Genomic DNA, 25487 nt, shown 5'->3' with positions numbered 1-25487 from the left:
GTCATACGACCCTAATGATGCTGCCTTCGATACACTATATGACCTCGACCCTCGAAAGTTGCCTACGGAAAAGGCTGGGGTATCCTCTGGTTGCCTACGAATAAGGCTGTTTTGGTCTTTCCCTTAGACTACCTGCCTCTCTATGGTATGGGTCAGTCTTATGGCGAAGGATATTTCGATGACCCGTTTACCTCCAAATGAAAGGCTTCCTGCCCTCTATGGAATGGATAGACCCTTTCACCCTGAAAGGCTAAAAGAACTCTTTTTTTCAAATTATAAGGTAATTGCCCCTAATTGCCTTGCTCTGGCTAGAATGTCTTTTATCAACTTTTTCTTTTCTAAACACTTTCAAGGCTACGCTCATTTACGAGCTAAAGTCCTTGTTTCTTCATCTTCTATACATTTCTAAACTTTTGGTTTCAAAACGAGCAAAGCAATTAAGAGCCCATGGAAACCATGGATGCAAAGGGTGCCTTACACCTTCCCTTTGCATAATTACCCCCCGAACTCAAAATTTCTTTTAAAGGTTTTTTCTGTTCTTTTAGCCTTTCTGATAAATTTGGATAAAATAAAAGTCGGTGGCGACTCATGCTTTACCGCACATCTCGATTATAAAAGTCAGTTCACCGTATTACAGAGTGCAACCATGAATTGAACATAGAATCACTAATTATAAGATAAATATTCGAATTGAATCACATGATTGTGCCACACACACACACCTTTAGGGTAACCCTTCTTATGTTGCCTGTTGCCTTTTAATTGCGATTCTAAAATAGTCAAGTCCCTCGATTCCGAGGATACCTAAAGCAAGTGCTGCCTTAATTCATTGAAATCATCATAAGATTTTGTCCCTCGATGCTGCCTCGGAAAAAAGATGATTGTCCCATTGCTAAGGTATCCTCGCATGTTGCCTAAATGACTATTCTATCCTTCCCTAAAGACTACCTACCCTCTATATGGTAGGGACAGTTTTATGGCGAACGATACTTTCTCGATGACCCTTTACATCCAATGAAAGGACTTCCTACCCTCCTATGGTATGGATAGCCCTGAAAAGCTAAAAGAACAATTTTTCTAACTTAGGGTAGGTGCTCCTGATTGCTTACTCTTTTCAAATTCAAAAATATTTTTCCCACTCTTTTCAAATACTTTCAAAAACAAGGCTACGCTTATTTTGCAAGCTAAAGTCCTTATTCAAAATTTTCTTATTCACACACGACACTTCAAACATTTTGAAAACAAAGTGAGTTAAGCAATTAATAGCCCATGGATAACCATGGATACAAAGGGTGCTTTACACCTTCCCTTTGTATAACCTACCCCCGAACTCAAAATCTTTTTTAAAGGTCTTTTCCTGTTCTTTTAGCCTTTCTATATATTGGATAAAATAAAAGTCGGTGGCGACTCTTGCTATCCGCGACATTTCAATAAGTCAGTTCTCCCACCGTATTACAAATAGCAAAGGTAACTTTAGGTTGTATGGCTTTATCCATTTTAGCTTTGAGATCTCTAGCTTCTCTTTTCCTAATGTGACAAGTTTCACAACCAGCCCATTTAAACCAAAAATCTTTGTCATTTTCGCATTTACCTTTGATTGTCTTTATCATAGAGTCCTTGAGAGTTTCCAATTCCTTTTTGGATTCAAAAACCTTTTTCTCAAGGTATGAAAAGATTTTATTATTTGTAGCCAAAGAGTATCAAAGGCTTTTTGTAACTCAGCATAAGACATTTTATCAACATTTTTATATTTGAAGTGACTTACATTCTTTTTCTTCTTTTGGTGTGCGATAAGACATAGATTGACTGTCTCCTCTTCATCACTAGAATCTTCTTTGCTGGAAGAATCACTATCACTTTCCCAAGCGATGTATTCCCTCCTAGATTTTGTTGATTTCTTTTGAAACTTATTCTTCGTCTTGTCTTTCTTGAGCGATGGACATTTTGGCTTGTAGTGATCGAGTTTACCACAATTGTAGCATGATCCTTTTGACTTAGATTTCTTACTTTCATCTTGCTTGTTGGGCTTGGCTTGACGTCTATAGTCAACGAAGTTGTTGTCCGAATGTTTGATTTCATTTTTGCGTAGATATCTATTATACTTTCTTACGAATAAGCCCATATCTTCTTCTGGACTTTCACCTTCATCACTAGAGTCACTTCCACGCATATCCTTGGCGGATGACTTTGAGCTTGAAGCCTTTAACGCGATGGACTTCTTTTCGATGTCCTTTAACTTTTCTTTCTTTTCATGCTTATTTAGATTCACGAGATCTTGCTCATGTTCTTCAAGCTTGCAAAACAGTGCTGTAAGATCCAAAGTAGTGAGATCGTTGGCTTCCTTGATTGTCGTAACCTTTGGTTCCTATTCCCTACTAAGACATCTCAAAAATTTATTAGTAGCAACAACATTGGGAGTAATATGTCCTAGAGCGTGTAAGCGATTGATAATATGAGAAAATCTCTTCGCATCTCCGCAATGGTTTCACCATGCTTCATGTGAAAGAGATCAAACTCTTGCGTTAAGGTATTGATTCTAGCTAGTTTGACATAATTTGTTCCCTCATGGGCGATTTGCAACGCATCCCACATTGCCTTAGCAGTTTTTCAAGGTGAGACACGAAAGTACTCATCAACCCCTAGGGAAGCTGTAATCATGTTTCTAGCTTTCCAGTCATAGGCATAATTCTTTTCATCTTTTTTGTTCCATTGTGCTTCCGGTTTAGGTCTGGTAACACCTGCCTCATTGGTTATGGATATTGCCATAGGACCTTTGAGGATGACTTTCCATATTTTTCTATCAACGGAGTTGATATGCATCCGCATAAAATCTTCCAATAACTATAGTTTTCACCGGTGAAAACAAATGCTCTATTGTATTGTACGCCCCTTTTGGATCGTTCTCCATTTTCTAAAAAGTTATACGCGAAGCACTAGATAAACCGGCGCTCGTGATACCACTTGTTAGACGATATGACGAATCTAGAAGGGGGGTTGAATAGATCCCTTGTTTATTTTTCGCGCTTTTTAGATGTTAAGCGAAAGCTCCCCGGATTCAAAATCATCTACAAACAATTTGTTATTGGAATGACCGGATATGCGAAACCGAATGATTGATGAAAAGTGAATCAATACTTTAGTTTATCAATTAGCATAACTTTGTCACTTAGTGTTTACTACTACCAATGATCTGTTTCAAAGTAACGATAATAATTTGTGTGTTTGTTAATTTGTCAAACACTTGGTGTGCAAAATTCACCAAATACTAACAGCTCACAATCACACAAATTTTGCTAAATGAAAGTAAAATGCGAGGAAGAAAAACAATACACGATTTGTTTAGGCAGTTCCCCTTGCTGTCCTCGCGTAGGGTTTGTCTACCCCTAATTCTAAAATTAAAATTAGGATATATGCAATTAAGTTGCAAAGTGTTTACAAGAGAAGAATAGTTACCAATACCCAATTTACAATTGTAGAAAATTGATCTAATACTCTTCTCTACCCTTGATTCAAGATGAACCAAGTATGTCAAATTCTTCGAACAAACCTCCGGTTAACGCTACTCGTTTGCACGTTATCAACGTTCCACAAACCTTTCACTCGGATGATTTCGATCTCAAGAATTTGACCCCTAATCAATCTTCATAATCCTCCAGATACCGTGATATAATTGAGCGAACCCACAGTTCCTCAATCTCTTCACTCGGCTGAATCTGATGAAGCTTTGACTTGTAATGATCACCTTGATGGTGCACGTCTTGATGAGACATTTGAAAAGAAACGTCATAATTATAATGATACCATTAAATTTTGGAAGATCAAAAGGTTAAAGCAGTCGAAATCTGAAGTGACAAGAAATGCCAATTTCTACATCTCATTCGAAATAGACATTTATTAGGGGCAATTAGTTGTTAGAACAAGATTGAGAATCTATGTTCAGAATCTGGTTTTGATGATAACAAGCATATATTTTTTGAGTAACAATTTTATTACTAATGATTTCATTGAGTGTGCAGATACTATATTATAAAGTCTTATACGACAATATCAGAAAGACACAACATCAGAAGTTCTGGTACAAAGAGCAAGAATTCAACAAGACAAGCTTCAAGGATTTAAACAGAGATATCAATATACGTGAAGATACGTTACAACAAGAAGATCACATGAATAGAAGATCAGAAGTTCTGATCGAGTAACGCAGTGACATACAAAAAGCTTCAACAGCAAAGGCACACGTGGACGAGAAAAGGAAATACAATTTCAGCCTACAAAAGTTTAGAATCAAAAGAAAAGTCGTTACAAACATCATCATTAGCAAAACGGTTGCAATAAGTTAATGGAACAACTCCCAAGGTTGATTGAAGAAGCAACCCACATGCAGCGCGTTGAAAAAGACAAGCTTAATCAAGGAAACACGCTACCAACTGTCATCATCAGGCTAAGGATAAGATTCTGCCAAGAACAACACTTGTCATTCATGATTCAATCGAGACAAAGCATTCAAGGCAATATTCAAACAAATCTCAACGACAAGATTCCAACGGTAACTCATCAAGCTATATATATATATATATATATATATATCAAACTTCAAACTTGAATGTGTGTCAGTAGTACACCAAAGTGCATTGAGTGTGCATCTAAAGTGTGTATCCATGGTGCAACTACAGAGTGCATCAAGAGAAAAATCTTGAGAGAAAATTTGTAGAGAGAGAAGCTGAGCATGAAGGTATAAATGAAGAAATGTGAAACCATGCATCAGAAGTTACACAAGAGGCAACATACACAAAGTGTGTGATGAATTAATTATGTTAAAATACACATCAGATGCCTAAGTGAAGAAAACATAAAAGAGTGAAAAAGAAATTTCTGCTGTTAAGCAGTATTCTCCATTGGAGTCATGATAAGTTCACTAATACTGGATCAGTTCATACATTGCTCACATTGAATGACTAGAGAAACTGAATACACTGAGTTGTTGCTCAAGAGTGTTTCATGTTTTCTTACGATCATTAAATGTGTTATCAGCTGTAACAAGCTTCATGATCAGTATTCAAGAAGAAGATGATGATTTACACACAAAAAGCAATCAACATGAGAGCCGGTGCTCCATATCTGCTTGTGAAGATGAAAATAATATGGTCTTATAAGAAGGAATTAATTTCAAGAGCTGATGCTCTAATCTCCTTACTCTGCCAGGAAAAGACCAAACTGAAAGAAGCAATTAATACAAGACTTGCTGCTCTTAATCTGCTTTCAGAATAAGAGGAAGATTACTTGAAGAAGCAACTCAAAACAAAGTTGTTGCTCTGAATCTGCTTTAAGAAGAAGAAGAAGATCTCCTCCAGAAGTTGAAGAAAATAAGACTGCAAGATTTTCTATTTCTTGTAATAATATGAAAACACATGGAGTTGCTGCTCGTAGTGTGTTATTTCTTAGGAAACTTCTGATAGGATGTTTAGGCACCAGAAGTGACTTCAAGTCAGTGTGTCGTAAACATATGTACTTAAGAATAGGAGAAAATATGCTTATCTAAGAACCACACTTGTAATCTCCAGAAGATTGATGAACGTTATATCCTGATGAGACCACTGAATGGTTCATCATCATCTATGGTTAGTCACGAGCAGTTGGCTTGTGCAGGGTGTCATCCTCGGTTTTTTCTCGTGAGATACGAACTGACTCTTCTTTTATTTTTGAGTTGTGAAAATCAGAGAGTCGCCACTGACTTTTATTTTATCCAATTAAGGAAAGGTTTATAAAAGAAATAGAAAAAGACCTTTAAGAGATTTTGGGTTCGGGGGTAGGTTATACAAAGGGAAGGTATTAGCACCCCTTTGTATCCATGGTTATCCATGGGCTCTTAATTGCTTAGCTCACTTGTTTGAATCATTTGTCTTGCGTTGAAATGCTTGTATGTGGTTTTAAAATACCTTTGTAAATTAAATTTGTAATGATCCTTGTGCGGATGTATACAAAGTGTTTTATCTTTCGAAAGATGTTTTGAAAAAAAGATCTTTAACTTTGTAATGATCCTTGTTTGGATATATACAAAATGTTGTCTTTTTTTGAAAGTTTTGTTTTGAAAAACACAGTGATATGTGAAACATTTGTTGTTTTGATTTGAGAAAGCAATTAGGAGATCTACCCTAAATTTATAAGGTCCTTTCCTATTTTCTTTTAGAAAATTTTCCTTGACTGGATACAGAAAGGAATTATTTGAATTGTATTTGAAACAGTAGAATTGATTTTGAAAAGAGTAACAGAGGGATTACCCTAAGAGGTGCATGTGTGATCGTGTTCTGATTTTCAGATATTTTTGTCTTTGAAATTAGTGATCTAGCGCTTCAGTTATTATCTTTGACATACACGCAGTTTTATATGTACATAATTTAAAATGCGGGAAGGTGTAATGTAAACCATCTAGCCAGTAATGGTACACAGCACATAAGAGTTCCCCGTTTCTTCATGGTACGAGTGTGTAGAGAATGTAGAATGTCTCCCAGCAAAGTAGGTACCGGATTGCGGTTTAAGAAAATGTTGATAACGTGCACACTTATGAACTGGTCGGGATTAGGGAATAAAACCAACCCATAAATCAAAAGAGCCACAACTTCTTCAAAAGCTTGGTAACTTCTATCTTTTAATAGTGATCGAGCCTTTCCCATTAAGAACTTAGCAAGCAAACCCTTGACTCCACTCTTTGTTTCCCAGTTGGACTCGATTTCTGACTTTCGTAAATGTAAGGCAACAACAATGATTTCAGGTTTTGGAATCTTTTCTAAACCAGTGAAAGGTAATTGATCTCGAACAGGTAACCCAATCAGTTCAGAGAACTCTTCCAAGGTGGGTACTAGCTGGTAATCAGGAAATGTAAAACAATGATGTTCGGGATCAAAGAACTGGAACAGGACCCGTATCATGTCTTCTTCAAATTTTGAGGTAACCAAATGGAGTAGGTGACCGTGCTTTTCAGTGAATTGAGCATTTCTGGGAAATTCTGATATTAAGTCCTTAAGTTCAGATGGTACTGTTGAGATGTTGATCCTGATATAATCTCTGGTAACGGGAGCCATTACATGCAACAACAGAACAAAGTAAACTCTTCGATCCTTGAAATGATTAGTGAGAAAATGATATGTTTATGATGCTTATGATGCTTATGATGTCATGATGTCAAACATGTGGCAAACACAAACAAATCAAACCATAGCCTTAGGTTTAAAGGCTTGCACGAGGTTTATATGTGATACCCTCCCCACTGAAGTTGAGTTGGTTCAAACCTGTCTTAAAATAGTATTCGGGTTCTATGATCCTTGGAGACAACATCTCAATACGGCACTCGGACGGCCGATCAAAACATTCCTCGAGGATAACTAACTTCGATCAATTTCAAAGCTAGTCACTTAATAGGCCATAAGTCAAGTTCAACTAAAGGTTCTAAGACAAATTAGTGTTTAATGACATTTCGGAAGCCTAACATACTCCTTGATCGTTTTCAAGGGATATCAGTACAGACCAAAGTGTCGCACTAACGATGACTACCAGATTAACCGTATCGGTACATGCCGTACAGTTTCCTTGGTCTATTGTCACATATTTAAGGTATCTCGAGATTCGGGTTAGAATCTTTCACACAAGTAAATACCCAAACAAACCTTTGAAAAAATAGAACAATCAAGACAAGCAATTGAAAACATCGAAGTGATCTAAACTCTAAGGTAACCCCTTTTGAAAACATTTTGTTTTTGGAAGTTCCCCATCAGAGTCGCCAGTTCTGTCGTCCTCGGTTTTTTCTCGTGAGATACGAACTGACTCTTCTTTTATTTTTGAGTTGTGAAAATCAGAGAGTCGCCACCGACTTTTATTTTATCCAATTAAGGAAAGGTTTATAAAAGAAATAGAAAAAGACCTTTAAGAGATTTTGGGTTCGGGGGTAGGTTATACAAAGGGAAGGTATTAGCACCCCTTTGTATCCATGGTTATCCATGGGCTCTTAATTGCTTAGCTCACTTGTTTGAATCATTTGTCTTGCTTTGAAATGCTTGTATGTGGTTTTAAAATACCTTTGTAAATTAACTTTGTAATGATCCTTGTGCGGATGTATACAAAGTGTTTTATCTTTCGAAAGATGTTTTGAAAAAAAGATCTTTAACTTCGTAATGATCCTTGTTTGGATATATACAAAATGTTGTCTTTTTTGAAAGTTTTGTTTTGAAAAACACAGTGATATGTGAAACATTTGTTGTTTTGATTTGAGCAAGCAATTAGGAGATCTACCCTAAATTTATAAGGTCCTTTCCTATTTTCTTTTAGAAAATTTTCCTTGACTGGATACAGAAAGGAATTATTTGAATTGTATTTGAAACAGTAGAATTGATTTTGAAAAGAGTAACAGAGGGATTACCCTAAGAGGTGCAAGTGTGATCGTGTTCTGATTTTCAGATATTTTTGTCTTTGAAATTAGTGATCTAGCGCTTCAGTTATTATCTTTGACATACACGCAGTTTTATATGTACAGAATTTAAAATGCGGGAATGTAAAATGCGGAAAATAAATCTACGCTATTACATCGATTGTGCGAGAAATGTAAACTACGCTATTTACATGATTTTGACAACCTATACACTTATCTATGAATTTAAATTGCAATAAGATAAAAGGATAATATTTTTTGGATTTTTGGATGGTTGATTTTAATTAGAATTAATGCATAATTAATTTAATTAAATGAGAAAAAGGTAGAAATAAAATTTAAACCTAAAAATTAAGTCTAAAATATGTTCATATTGCTTGCTAATTAATTTTAAAATAAAACTAATTTTTTTGGATTTTTGAAGTTGTTTTGGAAATTTATTAAGCTAATTAACATATAATTATACAAATAACTATACAAATAATTATTACTTGAAGAGAAAAATATTCTAAATATGTACAAAATTAGTCTATAATATATAAACTCAATTTAATAAAAGAAAATATTTTTTTTCTGATTTTTTGATAGGTTGGAAATAATTAAAATGAAATATATGAATATATATTGATTAATTAAACAAAATATTTTAATTATTAAGAAAAATAAAATATTTTTGTGTCAAAAATTAATACAATATTTTATCAACCTAAAAATATTTTTTTTATATTTTTCTGATTTTTAAAACTATTTTTAAATAATTTTACAAAGAAAATCAAATAAAATAGAAAATATATTAAATTGTGATCCTGTGTGATAATCAGTGGAGTCCATGGTATGGATGTGCATTCGTGAGCGTAGGATGAATTTTTAGATGCATCTAGTGGCTCAGATTAAAGGGAACATGATATAATGATGAGACTGCTTGCACTGAATTCAAAGAAAATTCAAATATCTGACTGGGCCCACACGCGAGTTGACCAGCGAATGAGAGGAAGGGAAAGTGCCACGCGAGCGGTCAAAGAGTCTTCTCCACTATTCATCTTCTTCTTCCTTTTTCCTGCGGATTTTGCTGCGGATTTTGCAGCCAAATTACCTGCGGATTTTTCTTCCTTTTTCCATGCTTCTTGGAACCTACATAAATGTGAAAATAAATTACCAAGAACAACCCAGATCCACTAAATGGCATGCTGGGAGTTCGTTGGTGGTGTTAGTTTTGACTAAAACCCCCTCCATCTATGAAAACGAAAGCTTTACATTCTTGGAGTTCAAAAATGGCACACGATGCTTTAGGGTTTATGGCTCACATGTGATACGTTGGATCATCTCTAAATCATGGTAGGAACCCATAGAAACCATTAGATTACATTGAAAAGCATTAGAACATGAGATATTAAAATTGGAAATTTAATAGAATATGGAAGAATGGTTATGCATGTTCTATGTAAAACCAAACATGACTATTGGTCTGAACCTGTTCTATAATAGCCCAGGAGAAGATTGAAGTGTTTATTTGAGATTGATATGAGCTTATACAAAGAAAACGAAAATGTTCAAAGTATGTGATATTTTTGAGATTTTTATGAACTTCTTTGCTATATTCTTGCTGAAGGATAGAAAAACACTTAGAAAAGGGGGGGGGGGGTTTGAATAAGTGTAGCTTTAAAACTTGTAAGATAAAAACAATTTGAACAATGATTTTTATCCTGGTTCGTTGTTAACTAAACTACTCCAGTCCACCCCCTTGGAGTGATTTACCTCACCTGAGGATTTAATCCACTAATCACACTTGATTACAATGGTTTTCCACTTAGACAACTGCTAAGTCTTCTAGAGTATCCTGATCACAACCTGATCACTCTAGGAACAAACTGCTTAGACAACTTCTAAGACTTTCTAGAGTATACTGATCAACAACCTGATCACTCTAGTTCTTACAACTTAATGTAAATAAATTATTTTAAGAGTTACAATGCTTCTTATAAAGCTATTATCACAACTGTGATTTTCTCTTAAGTTTAAGCTTAAATCTCACTAAGATATTACAACAGCAATGTAGTGAGCTTGATGATGAAGTTTGAGAGCTTTTGAATTTGACAGCGATTCTGGATAGTGCGCAAGTGTTGTGTTTAGCTTCTCATCAGAACTTCATATTTATAGGCACTTGAGAAGATGACCGTTGGGAGCATTTAATGCTTTGCGTATTCCGTACAGCATTGCATTTAATGTTTCACTCTTTTGTCAACTACCTCGAGCCTTGTTTCCGCTTTGTCTACTGACGTTGCCTTTAATAGCTTCTAACGTTCCTTTTGTCAGTCAGCGTAGCCTGCCAGTCTTGTAACACCCCGAAAATTATTTCTAATTATTTAATTTAAGTAGGAAAATTATTTAATTGGAATAATTGATTTTATAAGGAATATTGAGAAATATTGGAAAATAGTTATTGGGCTGTGTTGTGGTTAGTGCGAAAGGGAGGTGTTAACTTGTTAGGCCCATTAAACAAAGTTATTCTATTTCTCATAAAATAGAAGGAAATTATGGAAGAGGAAGGTTACAACAATTGGGAGAAGAGAAAGAACGTGAAAATAACTAAAGAGCTTTGGAAAGGGGAAGACCGGAGATCAAACCTAAGGTAAGGGGAGATTCTTCCTATTACTAAGTATTATGTGATTCTGGGTGATAGGATTGATTATCTTTTTGTTCGATTCAATTATGATGCTTTGGATTGAATTGTTAGGTTTTGATAAATTTGATGAACTTGGTGAAATTAATGAATGTTTGATGTTAGATGACCTCTAAAATGTGTTATAATCATAGTATATTATGTTACTTAATGATGTTTTGATGTGGGAATGATTATGGTATGATTGGTTTGGAATTGGGAGAAGAAGGAGGTCTGAATCGCAGTAAAATTCTGCATAAAACGCAGCATGCGTCGACCTAAGTGTCAGTTGCGTCGACCTGAGTATCAGTATGCATCGACCTATAGTGTCAGCGTGCGCTTACCCGAGAGTGGTAGAAGTGCTATGCGTCGACCTGAAGGAGGCTATGCGTCGACTCACTGCATGTAATTTTTGAAAAATATTCTGAAGGTCATAACTTTTGATCCGGTTGTCCGTTTTAGGTGCCGTTTTGGCGTTGCGAAGCTAATTAGATGTTTTATTTGATAAAGTGATAAAATGGGCAGTGGCCGACTTTATTTTAAAACTCGATTTAATTGTTTTGATGAATTGAAATATTGTATATGTATATGTGCTTATATATATGACAATGTGTTGTGTGATGAAAATACGTTATGCGATTGTGAATAGTATTAATTGTGAATGACTATTTGATGCATGTATTTGTGTTGGTGATTGGATTATGATATCATTGAGTGATGTTGGTATATAACATGTCGTAGATGATGCATGTTTCGTGATTATACTTTTGGGTTGTTTGGGCAATTTATTACATTGTGTGCAATGATGATAGATGTAACAATGTATTATTGTGGTGATGATTGATGATTTGTGAATATTAATATGCTGTTAATATTAATATGTTGATTGTGGTGAACGTATGTGAATGATTGAATGATGCTTGGACATGTACATACTTGTTTGTGATGGTATTGGTGAGATGAAAAACATGTTAGCGCGAGAGCGAATGAATTTTTCAAGACAAACATATTCAATGCGTCATTATTATAGTTTAAAAACAAACAAGTATGACATATAAACAGTATTGAATCAAAACAAGAAAGACTGCACATGAACATGCATGATAATATAGAGATTGTCAACGTTGAGGAGATTTTCTCCGTATGGACTTATTGCTTCAGAAGATCCATTGAGTCGAAGGAGAACTTCAAATCTGGCTTGTAGGTACAAATGATGATAACCTTTATGTCGATCAGGCTTTGAACCTTGTTTCTGAATGTCTGACAATCATCAATCGAGTGGCCAAGTGCCCCAGAGTGGGAGACAAACCAAGTGTTAGTATCCGAATCTGCAGGTTACTTCTAAGAAGAATATTCCGACGAAGCCACACAGGAGTTGTAAGTATCCAGCTTTAGGGATTTGAGGAAGAAGATGAGAAACTCGTTGTCTGGAAACCTGTTATGCAATGATATGTATGTAAATGCATATGCAGTGTTTTCAGGGATCTTCATGGAATTTAGTTTGCAACATTGAAATGTAGTTGCAGCTTTGTTGAAGAACTTCGACTTCCATCTTTGAACGTCCTTTTATATGAATCAAGCTCACCATATCAAGTGGGTCACAGCCTCTGATTCGAGATCCTCGTACCTTTGAACTTGGAGACCTATGGCTAGAGGAAAATAAATCCTCTTGCCCCTTGGTAGGAATTTTGTTCTTGATGATGGCACCTAGAACTGCGCGCCTAAATACTTGAGATCCTTGAAAAAGGTTAGTTAGGTGATGAGGACGAGTAAGTCCTACAAAGAGTTCAAGTTGTTAGCGTACACAGAAATCCTGCACAGAAACTAAACGGTTAGGGTATAAACAAAACCTGCGAGGAAACCTTAGGGTATAAACAAAACCTGCGAGGAAATCGAAAGGTTAGTAGCACACACAAGCAAGTCATACAAGTGTCCTTAGGTTTAAAGGCTTGCATGAAGTCCAAAGGTGAGTACCCTCCCCATTGAAGTTTAGTTGGTTCAACCTGTCCTAGAATAGTAACCGGGTTCTATGGTGCTCATATCCTTGATCTTTCTCGCGGGCATTATCTCAACATGGCACTCGATCGGCCAGCCAAAAACATCCCTAGAGTCCAATCTCAATGAGTGTAGCATCGAGTATCAACCGGCTTCAGTCAGGAATCCAAAGCCAGCCATCTCGCTACTTCCTATAGGCCAAAGTCAAGTTCAACTAAGGTTCTAAGGGCGAATTAGTGCTTAATGACACCACGCGGCAGCCAAATGTCTCCTCGATCACTTTCAAGAGCCATCAGGACAAACCAAAGCATCGCACTAACGGTGGCCACCAGATCAACCATATCGATACATGTCGTACAGTCTCCTTGGTCTATTGCCACATACCTAAGGTACACTAGATCCGGGTGTAGGATCTTTCACACAGTAATATACCCAAGCAATACCCTTAAAAGTAAATCAAACACAACAAACAAATGAGAACATTTATAATGAACTAAGCCCTAAGGTAAACCCCTCTTTTATTCATCCCCAGCAGAGTCGCCAGTTCTGTAACTCGGTGGGAGAACTGACTTTATTTTTTAAAGCAACCAATGTTGCGGTGAGCAAGAGTCGCCACCGACTTTTATTTTGTCCAATTTTAGGAAAGGTAAAAAGTACAGAAAAAGACCTTTTTTAAAAGAAAAACGGGCTCGGGGGGTAAGTTATGAAAAGGGAAGGTGTAAGCACCCTTTTCATCCGTAGTTATCTACGGGCTCTTAATTTGCTTAGCTCATGTTTGTTTGTTTATTTTGAGTTGAAAAGGGACATAAGGACTTTAACGTAAATGCGTAGCCTTAGTTTTTTGAAAGAGTATTGAAAAAATGTGTTTAATTGAGCTAGGCATATTAAGAGCACTACCCTAAATAGTTGGTCTTTTTCTATGCCTTTTAAAGTTCCTAGGACTATCCATACTATATAGAAGTAGGTAGTCCTTGTTTATATTGGACGTGCGGGTCATCGAAGGGTCATCGAGGTCGTTGAAGGCAACAAGTAGAGGTACCTTTAGCAATTTCGAAGGGACGATCGTCACTTTTTCGTAGGCAACAATTGAGGGTCATCGAGGGACTTAGTGACGATTTTATATCGAGGGACCTTTGCTAATGGGTACCTCTACATTTCGAGGGACACGACCTTATAATCGAAGGCAACCAAAGAGGGGCGTACCCTAGAGGTGAGTGTGTGAACAAATAAAAAGAGTGTGTTATATTCAGATATTTATCTTGAAAATTAAGGTTATTCTATGTTCAGTTAATTAATCTTGCCATACATACCTAGTTACTAACAATTATATACAGAAAATTAAAGTGCAAAAATTAAATCCTACGCTATTACATGGCTTCGAGATGGGGATTACATAATAGGAGATGCGGAAAATAAAACCCTAATTAAAACTATTACATCCCATACACAATTACATAATTAAAAATAAAATGGCAAATGTGTAAGAATTAACGAAAACTTGTAAATGAATCCGAAAAAAACTCAAGTGTAGTACCTCGCAAAACAAAACAAAAAAGTTAGTAGAATTATTTAAAATGATGTATAAATATGGAATAAAATATTAACGAACGCTTATAAGGTTAACTAAAAAAATCTAGAAATAAACATTTAGAATTTAAAAGAAAATTAAAATAGACTTTACATATTTTCTGGTATTTTATTATATACAAATGTAAATCTAATTAATTTATTCTTTTTTATTAAGATAAATTTTATTTGGAAAAAGCTATACACAAACTTTAACCAAAAAAAAAACAATAACCATACATTTAACATAGAATGCAATGTTATAAAACAAATTACTGATGCATTCATTTATATTTATATTGGGACTATTGATTATGAAAGAAAAACTTGCAAGTCGTAGCATCACGTGAACCCATTCCCTTTGGTCAACAATTCAACCCTCCATTCTCAAAATTTATTTTAACATATAGGTCCAATAATGGGGAATTAAACAATAGTAAAAATTAAATTAAGAAAACAACTTGACACAAAATGATAGAGATCAACCCAACTATCCCTTCTATTTTCTCGATGTCCCTCTGTAACTGATCAAACCCCAAACATCCACCAATAATTTTCAAATCAAAGCCACACAACATAACAAAAACAAACATCCATTCAATCGAAGTAAATACACATCAGAATACGTTCATGGAAATCAATAATTACCGGATCGAAGAGTTCGGAGTGGTGGCCGGTTGGTTTGCTCACGGAGGCAGCTGAAAGGGCGTTGCACGCTGGTCGACGGCCGTCCGATGGGAGGGATGCGGCGCTGTTTGGCTGTTGTCGTCGATCTGGCCGGATTTGAACGGCGATTGAACGGTGCGACTCGCGGGGTCTGATCGAAGGCGATCGTCGGTGCTATGTCATCGTCACTTTTTCGGTGGTAGAGGGAAGGGCTCCCTGTGCGGCTGAGCGTGAGCGGAGGGAGTTTGATTTGAATTTTCTTCTTTTCCTCTGTATCTGCAAAAAAAAAATAACTTGAAAAAACAATGATTAGTGATGATGAAAATTTTGTTCAAAAATTGGTGAGTTTGGATTTGGTTTGAATCTGAGTAACTTGTTGTTTAGAAACAACATGGATGATTTAGGCTTTGCAGGTTCATATAGTTTGATTTATGTGTATGGCTTCATGCTGTTAGCTTGTGTTAGGATATGGGAGATGATGATTGTTTTTGGAAGAAGGAACAGTAGAGAGGTTAGTGTATGTGGGTGAAAAATTGATAGTGAAAATTGTTAGAAACTTGTTGGTTTGAAAAAGGTTTAGAAAAACGGTGATTGGAAGAGAATGAGAATTTTTGGTAATTGTTGATTAGGATTAGAAAAATTGTTGATGAAAAGAAGAGTGTGGAGAGCCTCTATTTATAGAGTGGAAATTAGGTTAAGACCGATCCTAAAAAGGAAATGATCCAACTCAAAAGGCCCATGGACCTTCTTGGTCCCCAAGATTAAGAACCTGGACGTACTTGTGTCCAGGTGCGTTCAGGTGCAAAAAAAAGAGATTAAAAAATAGTTTAAAAACATAAAACATAGAAATACACCAAGCGGGAATTGAACTGTGACCTTTTACTTGCAACTCTTACTTCTTAACCAACTGAGCTATGTTATTTATTTGAAATAAAAAGCCAATTGAAAGTATGTGAAGCATTGGTCAACATTTTTCTATTTATTAAAATATAACAATTTAATAGTAAACTATTATATTTTAAAATAGACTTTAAATTGAATATTTATAAAATTCATGATGTCAATGTAAATGAATCCAAGATTTTTTATAAAACTCAATTTTTAAAATAGTTTTGAATTTTTGAGAAGTGAGGGCAAATTTTGGGGTACAACAGCTGCCCTTGTTCAATCTTCTTAAACCTGAAGAGGTAGATTGGCATGTTCGCCATTCGTGATCTGAAGGTGGAAGAGGATTGAACACTTAAGTGCCCAAAAATTTGCACTCGCCGGTGCGGGAAGTAATGATGCTGGAGATGGGCTTAAAGATGCCATCCAGATGTTGACAGAGTGTTGTCTGAGATGGACTTAAAGATGCCATCCAAAGTAGATACTTTTTTCAGAATGACTGTGTGAAGCAGATGCCTTTTAGGATGAATCATATATCTTGATTGTATCTGATGGATAATACCCTTTTGAGTATTCAGAATGAGTCGTATGCTAGACTGTATTTGAAGGAGAGGTTTAAATAATGTCTTGAAGAAGACTCAGAAGAAATGTCTTAAAAGAGACTACCTAGAAAGGTTCTTATAACAGATAGAAAATTGTCTTAAACAAGACTGTGCTTTAAAAGCTCGAGAAGAGACGTCTTAAAGAAGACAACCTAAAAAGGTTCCTATAAAGGATAGAAAACTGGTTTAAATAAGACTGTGCTATATATTAAGCTCGAGCAGAATTGCCTTTAGAGAAGGCTAACTAAAAAGCTCCTTGAAAGGGCAAGAGATGTCTTAGAAAAGATTGGATAAATATGTTAAATAAGGTTACCTAAAAAGGTGGAGATATGTCTTAGAGAAGACTACCGAGAAAGACTATGATACGTCTTAAACAAGACTAACCTAGAAAGGTATGATGTGTCTTAAACAAGACTGGCCTAGAAAGGCTCCTATAAAGGATATGATACGTCTTAAACAAGATAACCTAGAAAGGCTCCTATAAAGGATGTGATACGCCTTAAACAAGACTACCTAGAAAGGCTCCTAGAAAGGATATGATACGTCTTAGAAAAGACTACCTAGAAAGTATGTGATACGTCTTAGAAAAGACTACCTAGAAAGGTTCCTAGAAAGGATGTGATACGTCTTAGAAAAGACTACCTAGAAAGGTTCCTAGAAAGGATGATAAACGTCTTAGACAAAACTACCTAGAAAGGCTCCTAGAAAGGATAAGAAACGTCTTAGAAAAGACTACCTAGAAAGGCTCCTAGAAAGGATAATAACGGTCTTAAACAAGACTACCTAGAAAGGCTCCTAGAAAGGATAAGAAATGTTTTAGAAAAGACTAACCTAGGAAGGCTTCTAGAAAGGATGAGAATTTCGTTGATTGTTTTTGAATTATCTTTGAGGAATAATCCGGAGTTAAGCATCGAGATTGTATCTGTGTCTGGAATGAGTGTCAAAATTAAATCGTTCATAAGATCATCTTTGTACCATATTAGGACGATAATGTTCTTTTGATTAGGAAATGACCTGAAAAGGCAAAAATTAGTTTTATGCACTGTCATGATGCATGTATTGTGTAATGAGGTTCTCGAAATAAACGATAATGTTGTATGTTATGTATGTAATGTGAATGAGGTTCTCGAAATAAACGAGAATGATGTATGTTATGTATGTATTATGAATAATGCATGGATGGACTATATAGTCGAAGCATATTGGTAACTTTGTATAGCAATTGCTGGTTGAGAAAATAAATCTCTGTATGTTGCTGGAGATGATGACAAGGTGATTGTGTTGAGAATTCCTGTCTTCCGTTCGAGGATATCCAGCTGGGGATTTTTATTACCGCTTGGGGATGAAATTAGCGTGAGTGATTTGATCCTGATGTGCCCTGATTGGGGATAAGAGGGATGGATAATTGACTAAGTTTCTCCTGTGAGTGCCAACTTTACTGGGAACAGTGAGTTTGAATAAACCTTGTTGGAGAAGAAGATTGTATCGGAGAGCCTGTAGTATTGGGAGTCCATGTCTTTATTGGGAAGAGATTACTTGAAGATAACTCCTCGAGGATTACTCTGTGGGGATATTGTTGTGAAAACAACTTTGTGGGTAAGATCCCTTGAGATTTCAATTTTCATTGCTCAGCCTCCCTTGTATTTGGACTTTTTTGTCTTATCGTGATCATTTGATGGTGTGGTGCATGCGCGTGATTGGCCAGGATATGCTTTTGTCTTACCCTCATTTAACTCTACATTGTCCAATTGATAATGTTGCATGCATGTCACGATAAAACCATATAACAGAAGGGCATGTGGTAAATAAATAATGCTGAGTAATGCAAGTGGAATACAATAAAAGGATAATTGAAGAAGAGTGTGATTGGGCCACACGCTCTGGGCCCTGCCCGTTTCTGGATGACACTCCCTCACTGCTAATACACCACCACGCTCTGGATTGGGCCATGGGCGCCCTTGAGATCCACACCCCACTGATTAGGCCCAGTTTCTGCCTCATAACTAATTTTAGTTCATAAGAAAACTGCTATCACACCCCCCTGCAGTTTAGGCTTTAGTTTTTATTTTAATCTTTGTCTTCTTTTAACTTTTAGCTCATAATTCTTTTTTAACTCAAATAAAAAACCAATAAAAATTTGTTTTAGATATTTTAGGGTGTGTAAATAATTGCCACGATTTTTGTTATATTTTTTAATTGTTTTTAGTCCTTTTAATAAACTTCTTCTTTACGATATGTTTGAAATACTTCCTTGTAAATAAACTTGCTAATAGACTTAGGAATTAATTTTTAGTCTAAATTTTTTGTATAGAATTAATAGATGTATGTGTGCTTGTGAGTGTCATTTGTTTGTTGTAGTTCTCAATTTTATTTGTCGCATATTGATTTTCCTTTGCCCATCTCATGTGTAGTTTTCCTTAATAAATCGTATGGCTTCTATTGTCTCGATTCTCTTGTATAGACAACTTAGACTAGAATTTAGAAATAGTTCCCTATTGCATTCTTTTTCCTTTTCAACTTTTTAAAATACGTAATGAATATCGATGAAGATCATACCGTTATTATATTTCATAGTAGGAAAGAAATGATTGGGGTGTAGGCCCCGATGTATGTTCTTTCCTACTTAGCGGAGAAGAAATGGTTGAAGTGTGAAGCTTCGATGTATTTCTTAACCGTTGTTTAGAGAAACGATCGCGGTGTAGGCCTCGATGTGCGTTCTCTAAATATTCATAAAAAACTCTTTTTGTATCTCCTTTACTTAGCGGAGAAGAAATGATTGAGGTGTGAAACCTCGATGTATTTCTTAACCGTTGTTTAGAGAAACGATTGTGGCGTAGGCCTCGATGTGTGTTCTCTAAATATGCAAAAAAAAAACTTTTTTGGTATGATCTAAGTCACAAACAAGTCCCCATAAAAAACACCAATCAAAAACACTTCAAAAAACCTAATAAATGGTCAGACTTAAAACAAAGTAAGGAAGTGATGCGAGACCTTGTAGTGGGTTCTCGTCATCATGGAATTACCCTAAAAGACACAAACCAATCTCTTTTTTTCTTTTCTTAAGGGCAAGTTATCTCCGCTCCGTTGCATCCTAGGCGATCCCTTATGCAAGAGCGTGAGCGTTAACGCCGCCCAACTAAAAAACACAAAAACAAACAGAAAATCTTTAGCCGAGCTACGGTAACTCTGATTCCTGAAAAGGATACGTAGGCAGCGGGGTAGGGCCCGTGCGAGTACAATTCTTTATTTTCCCTACATTTTGCATTCATTCTCATTTAGACATAGACATAGTTATACACCCTTTAGATAGAAACAAACATAGGTGGATACCATCGAGTACGATGGGCGCGAGGGGTGCTAATACCTTCCCCTCGCGTAACCGACTCCCGTACCTTGATTCTCTGGTCGCAAGACCCTGTTCTTTCCTTTGTTAGGTTTTCTGATATTCCTTTCCCTTATGGGATAAATATATTGGTGGCGACTCTGTTCATTTTTCGCGAGCGTGCGACAGTTATGTTTTGAATAGGATAATAATACGTCCTATACTGAACAAAACTCCCTATGAATTACTAAAAGGTAGAAAACCAAATGTATCTCATCTCCATGTATTCGGTTGCAAGTGTTTTGTCTTGAACAATGGTAAGGATAATCTTGGTAAATTCGATGCTAAAGCTGATGAGGTCATATTCCTTGGTTACTCACAATCTAGCAAAGCATATCGGGTATATAATAAGAGATTACTTATAGTAGAAGAGTCAGTACACGTGTCTTTTGATGAATCTTATACAAAATATGTCGAGAAAGGTCTTTCGTTTAATGGTGCAGGTCCATCCACTGAAGACATTGTCAAAGATAAGGAAGACGAGAATGAAAGAACAAAGATGCTGAGAAAGAGAAAGATGAGTCTCATGATGAAAATGAAAAGGAAAGCATCTCAAACAATGAAGAACTTCCTAAGGCCTGGACAAATGTGAAAGACCATCCAATTGACAATATAATAGGAGACATCTCAAGGGGCGTTACAACACGCTCAAAGATAAGTAACTTCTGTCATCATTTTGCTTTTGTTTCACAAGTTGAGCCGAAAAACGCTAAGGATGCATTACTTGATGAGCATTGGCTAATGGCCATGCAAGAAGAATTAAACCAATTTAAAGGGAATGATGTTTGGGACTTAGTCCCTCATCCGGGAGATCATCAAGTAATAGGCACTAGATGGGTTTTTCGTAACAAACTTGATGAAAACGGCGTTATTACTAGAAACAAAGCTAGATTAGTTGCCCAAGGTTACAATCAAGAGGAAGGTATTGATTATGAAGAGACATACGCTCCTGTAGCACGTCTCGAAGCTATTCGCCTCTTACTTGCCTATGCTTGTTCTAAAGACTTCAAACTATTCCAAATGGATGTTAAAAGTGCCTTTCTAAATGGCTACATAAATGAAGAAGTCTATGTTGCTCAGCCACCCGGCTTTGAGAATTACATGTATCCAACTCATGTTTATAAGCTGAAACGTGCTCTATACGGTCTTAAACAAGCCCCTCGGGCTTGGTACGAACGTTTGAGCAAATTTCTTCTTAGTCAAGGGTACTCTAGGGGTAAAGTTGACACTACTCTCTTTATTAAAAGAAAAGATAAAGATGTTCTCTTAGTCCAAGTTTATGTAGATGATATTATATTTGGGTCGACTAATGCAAAACTTGTCAAAGATTTTTCTAAGCTTATGCAGAGTGAATTTGAGATGAGTCTCATGGGTGAGCTAAATTTCTTCCTTGGCCTACAAATCAAGCAACTCAGTCATGGAACGTTTGTGAGTCAAACTAAATACTGTACGGAGCTGCTCAAAAGATTTGGAATGAGTGAAGCGAAGGAAATTGACACACCTATGGCAACAAATACTAACCTAGACAAAGATGAGAAAGGTAAAGAGGTTGACGTGAAATTGTACCTAGGTATGATAGGTTCACTATTGTATCTTACTGCCTCAAGACTAGACATTATGTTTAGTGTGTGTATGTGTGCAAGATATCAATCTTGTCCAAAAGAATCTCACTTAAAAGCTATCAAAAGAATTCTGCGATATTTACGTGGAACTACTACGTATGGTCTACGGTATCCAAAGGGAAATGAGTGCTATTTGGTAGGATTCTCCGATTCAGATTTTGCTGGCTGCAAATCCGATAGAAAAAGTACCAGTGGAACATGTCATCTATTCTCAAATTCATTGATAAGTTGGCATAGCAAGAAACAAGTATCGGTTGCATTATCTACTGCTGAGGCAGAATATGTAGCTGCCGGAAGCTGCTGTGCACAAATATTATGGCTCAAGCAAAAACTTCTTGACTTTGGTATTAAGCTTGATCGTATACCTATCATGTGCGACAACACAAGTACCATAAACTTGAGTAAAAATCCTGTCTTACACTCACGAACCAAGCATATTGAAATAAGACATCACTTCCTACGAGATCATGTAGAGAAAGGAGACGTTACATTTGAACATGTAGAAAGCAAGAAGCAACTAGCTGACATCTTCACCAAACCTCTAGCAACGGAGCAATACTTCAACATTCGTAGGGAATTAGGGATACTCGATATCTCTAATTTGGGCTAATTACGTTTGTTTTCTCTTAATGTTATTCCTTTACTTTATATCTATATTTTTTTGCTAACATTTCTCTTAGTGTAAAGGTAGTTCATTATCAAGCCAGGCATCATTCCACATTGACTAAAGGCTGCCACTAAAGTTGACACCTACATATTGAGAAGGCGGTAACGTAACTGTTGTTCACTTCCAAAAATATTATTGATACTATAATATGCTATCAATTAACATGCTTATAGTGACTTCATACATATATTTCTCTTGCTCATGTATGTGTTTCATCTTTAATGTACCTTTAAACATGTTTGGCTCTCATGTTATCACTTTCTACCTTTTATCTATTATACTATGAATGCTAGCGTTTTATCTATGTTTCTCTCGTTACTCTCCTCTTCTGTTTTTCTTGTATCTCTTTTGATGTTGTCAAAGGGGGAGATAGATGCTGAGTGTACGGGGGAGCTCAGCTGAGTGAATAGATGCTGAGTGTACGGGGGAGCTTTTACTACTTATTGCCAAAGCTTCTACTACCGGTTTGCCATCATAAAAAAGGGGGAGTATGTGAATACAAGATCACACTCACAAAGATGTTTTTGATTCATGGCAAACTCAACAAGCATACAAGCAACAAGGCATAAGCAGAAGAACTCAAAGAAAAGCAAGCATTGGTCACTTATGACAGAGCAGGTCGACCTACTATGCATATAGGTCGACTCAACACAAGCAAAACAAGAAAAATGCAGAAAAGCAGCAGCTAGGTCGACCTACTGTCAACCCAGGTCGACCTAAAATGGAGAAAATTCCATACACCTCTGCTAGGTCGACCCACACATCAACTAGGTCGACCTAAATTGAAGAAATGTCCCAAAACGCACTTGAAGAGAATTCTGGTCGACCTACTTCCCTAACAGGTCGACCTAACTGGGAGCAAATATCATTCTAAACTAATGCACCTCTGCTAGGTCGACCTAAGCACTACAAGAGGTCGACCTAATTGATCAAAAATGCCAAAATTTCTGGTTTTCTCTGCTCCAACTGATAAGCTCTCATATATATTGTCCAAGGTTCAATTAATGCAACGAACACCAACGACTGAAAGATACACAAAGTCTTCTCATCTTCGTTCTTCATCATCTCCAACACAATTACACATAATCATTCTTGCGTTGAGGGTTAGTGATCGAGTTCGATAACGTCCATGGAACAGAATTGAAGATTCCTAGTGGGTGAAGATTTGTGGGGTTATTGGTGAATAAAATCCGAGGGTTTTGTCCTCCAAGATAGGTGTTTCTTGGGGGTTTTTATCAAGAGGTTTCATCGAGGATCCATCTGAGTGTGAAGATTGAAGAACAAGGGTTCAAGGCAATTCAAGACACTGCAGAAAAGGGATCAAGTGAAGCTCTTGGATCACCTTGATCTGGCTCAAGATTAAGGGGGAAGAAGATTCAAAGGATCGACAAATTCGGTTTATTGTTTATCGCTTTGCTTTCTTCTTTGTATAAACTGCTTTCAACATTAATGGAAGATTTCCCAATTTCAATTTGGAATTGGGGGCAGACGTAGTCGTAGCGAGGACGATCGACGAACTGCTTGAACAAATATCGTGTTCTTGTCGCTTTTATCTTTTCATTTACGTTCTGTTCATATTTGGTCATAATTGCAAAATTGATTAACGATTCAAGTGTTAAAATTGTGAATTAAGGTTTTGCATAAACATCACAATTCACCACATCTTGAATCATCATCAATTTGAACATTATCACCAAGTGTTTGTCTTTTTGCTTATTCCATTATTACTGCATTGCAAACCAAAGTTTGTCAATTTAGAAGTTAATTGATTTTCAGCTGTGAAACGTATTGATTCGATAACATATCACTTCATCGTTAATCTCAATTATCTTGTGGTTTTGTCACATATACGACCCTTGCAATAACGGTTCGGAATAGACGCAAGTCGATTCAGAATCGCTTTCGCTTTAGTTCGAAATAATTCCGAAAAACTCTGTGAGATCTATTCACCCCCCTCTAGATCCTCAGGCCAGCGTCTAACAGTATTTGTGATGCGTCACTGATGGGTTTGAGTGGTGTATTGATGCAAAGTCAGCAAGTAGTAGCTTATGCGTCGAGACAACTCAAAATGCATGAAAGGAATTATCCGACTCATGATTTAGAGTTGACAGTCGTGGTTTTGTTTTGAAGTTGCGGTGACATTATTTGTCTGGTTCGAGATTCGAAGTGTTTAGTGATCATAAGGGTCTAAGGTACCTCTTTGATCAGAAAGGGCTTAATATGAGGCAACAAAGATGGTTAGAGTTTTGTTAGATTATGATTTTGAACTGAATTACCATCCGAGTACAGCGAACGTAGTTGCTGATGCGTTAAGCAGGAAGTCCTTACACGTGCCTATGTTAATGGTGCGAGAATTGGATTTGATTGAACAATTCCGAGATTTGAGTTGGTATGCAAAGGTACTATTAAAAGTGTTAGATTGGGTATGCTAAAGCTGACTAGTGGTATTCTTGACGAGATTATAGGAGGTCAGACAACTGATGTTGAGTTGATCGATAAGATGACTTTAATTACATAGGTAAAGGCGGTGAATTCAGAATCGACGAGCATAGTATAATGTGGTTTGGTGATCGGGTTTGTGTTCCTGATGTTTTTGGAGCTTTGAAAGAATATTCTAGAAAAAGATACCGCAATGAATTATTGGAATATGACGATGTTAATGAGTTTGAGTGCAAACTCAGAAAGGACACTATTATGTAGTAACGACAATTTATGCTTAAATATGGTTGTCGGCTATCTATTGACAAATTGAGGACTTGATCACCCTTAATCTCTTGTTGATAGTAGACGGAATCATATGGATGGGATGAAATTGTTTGTTACCTTAATGGTATAAGATGTGGTGAATGCTAATCCGTGAGAATAATCACTCATCATGTTGTGTGAACATATGAAGAAGTGAATATGAAAGGGTGCAACATATAGGATGGTGAATTAAGACGGGTAATCGAAGTCGCACATCGAAAGTGTGATGTAGAGTGGTGTTATGAGTATTACTCGTGGGCAGTGAAGAATTAAAATGTC

Source organism: Vicia villosa, unplaced genomic scaffold (assembly GCF_029867415.1).
Source record: "Vicia villosa cultivar HV-30 ecotype Madison, WI unplaced genomic scaffold, Vvil1.0 ctg.000212F_1_1, whole genome shotgun sequence".
Taxonomy (NCBI): Eukaryota; Viridiplantae; Streptophyta; class Magnoliopsida; order Fabales; family Fabaceae; genus Vicia; species Vicia villosa.
Note: the sequence above shows the minus strand (reverse complement) of the source record.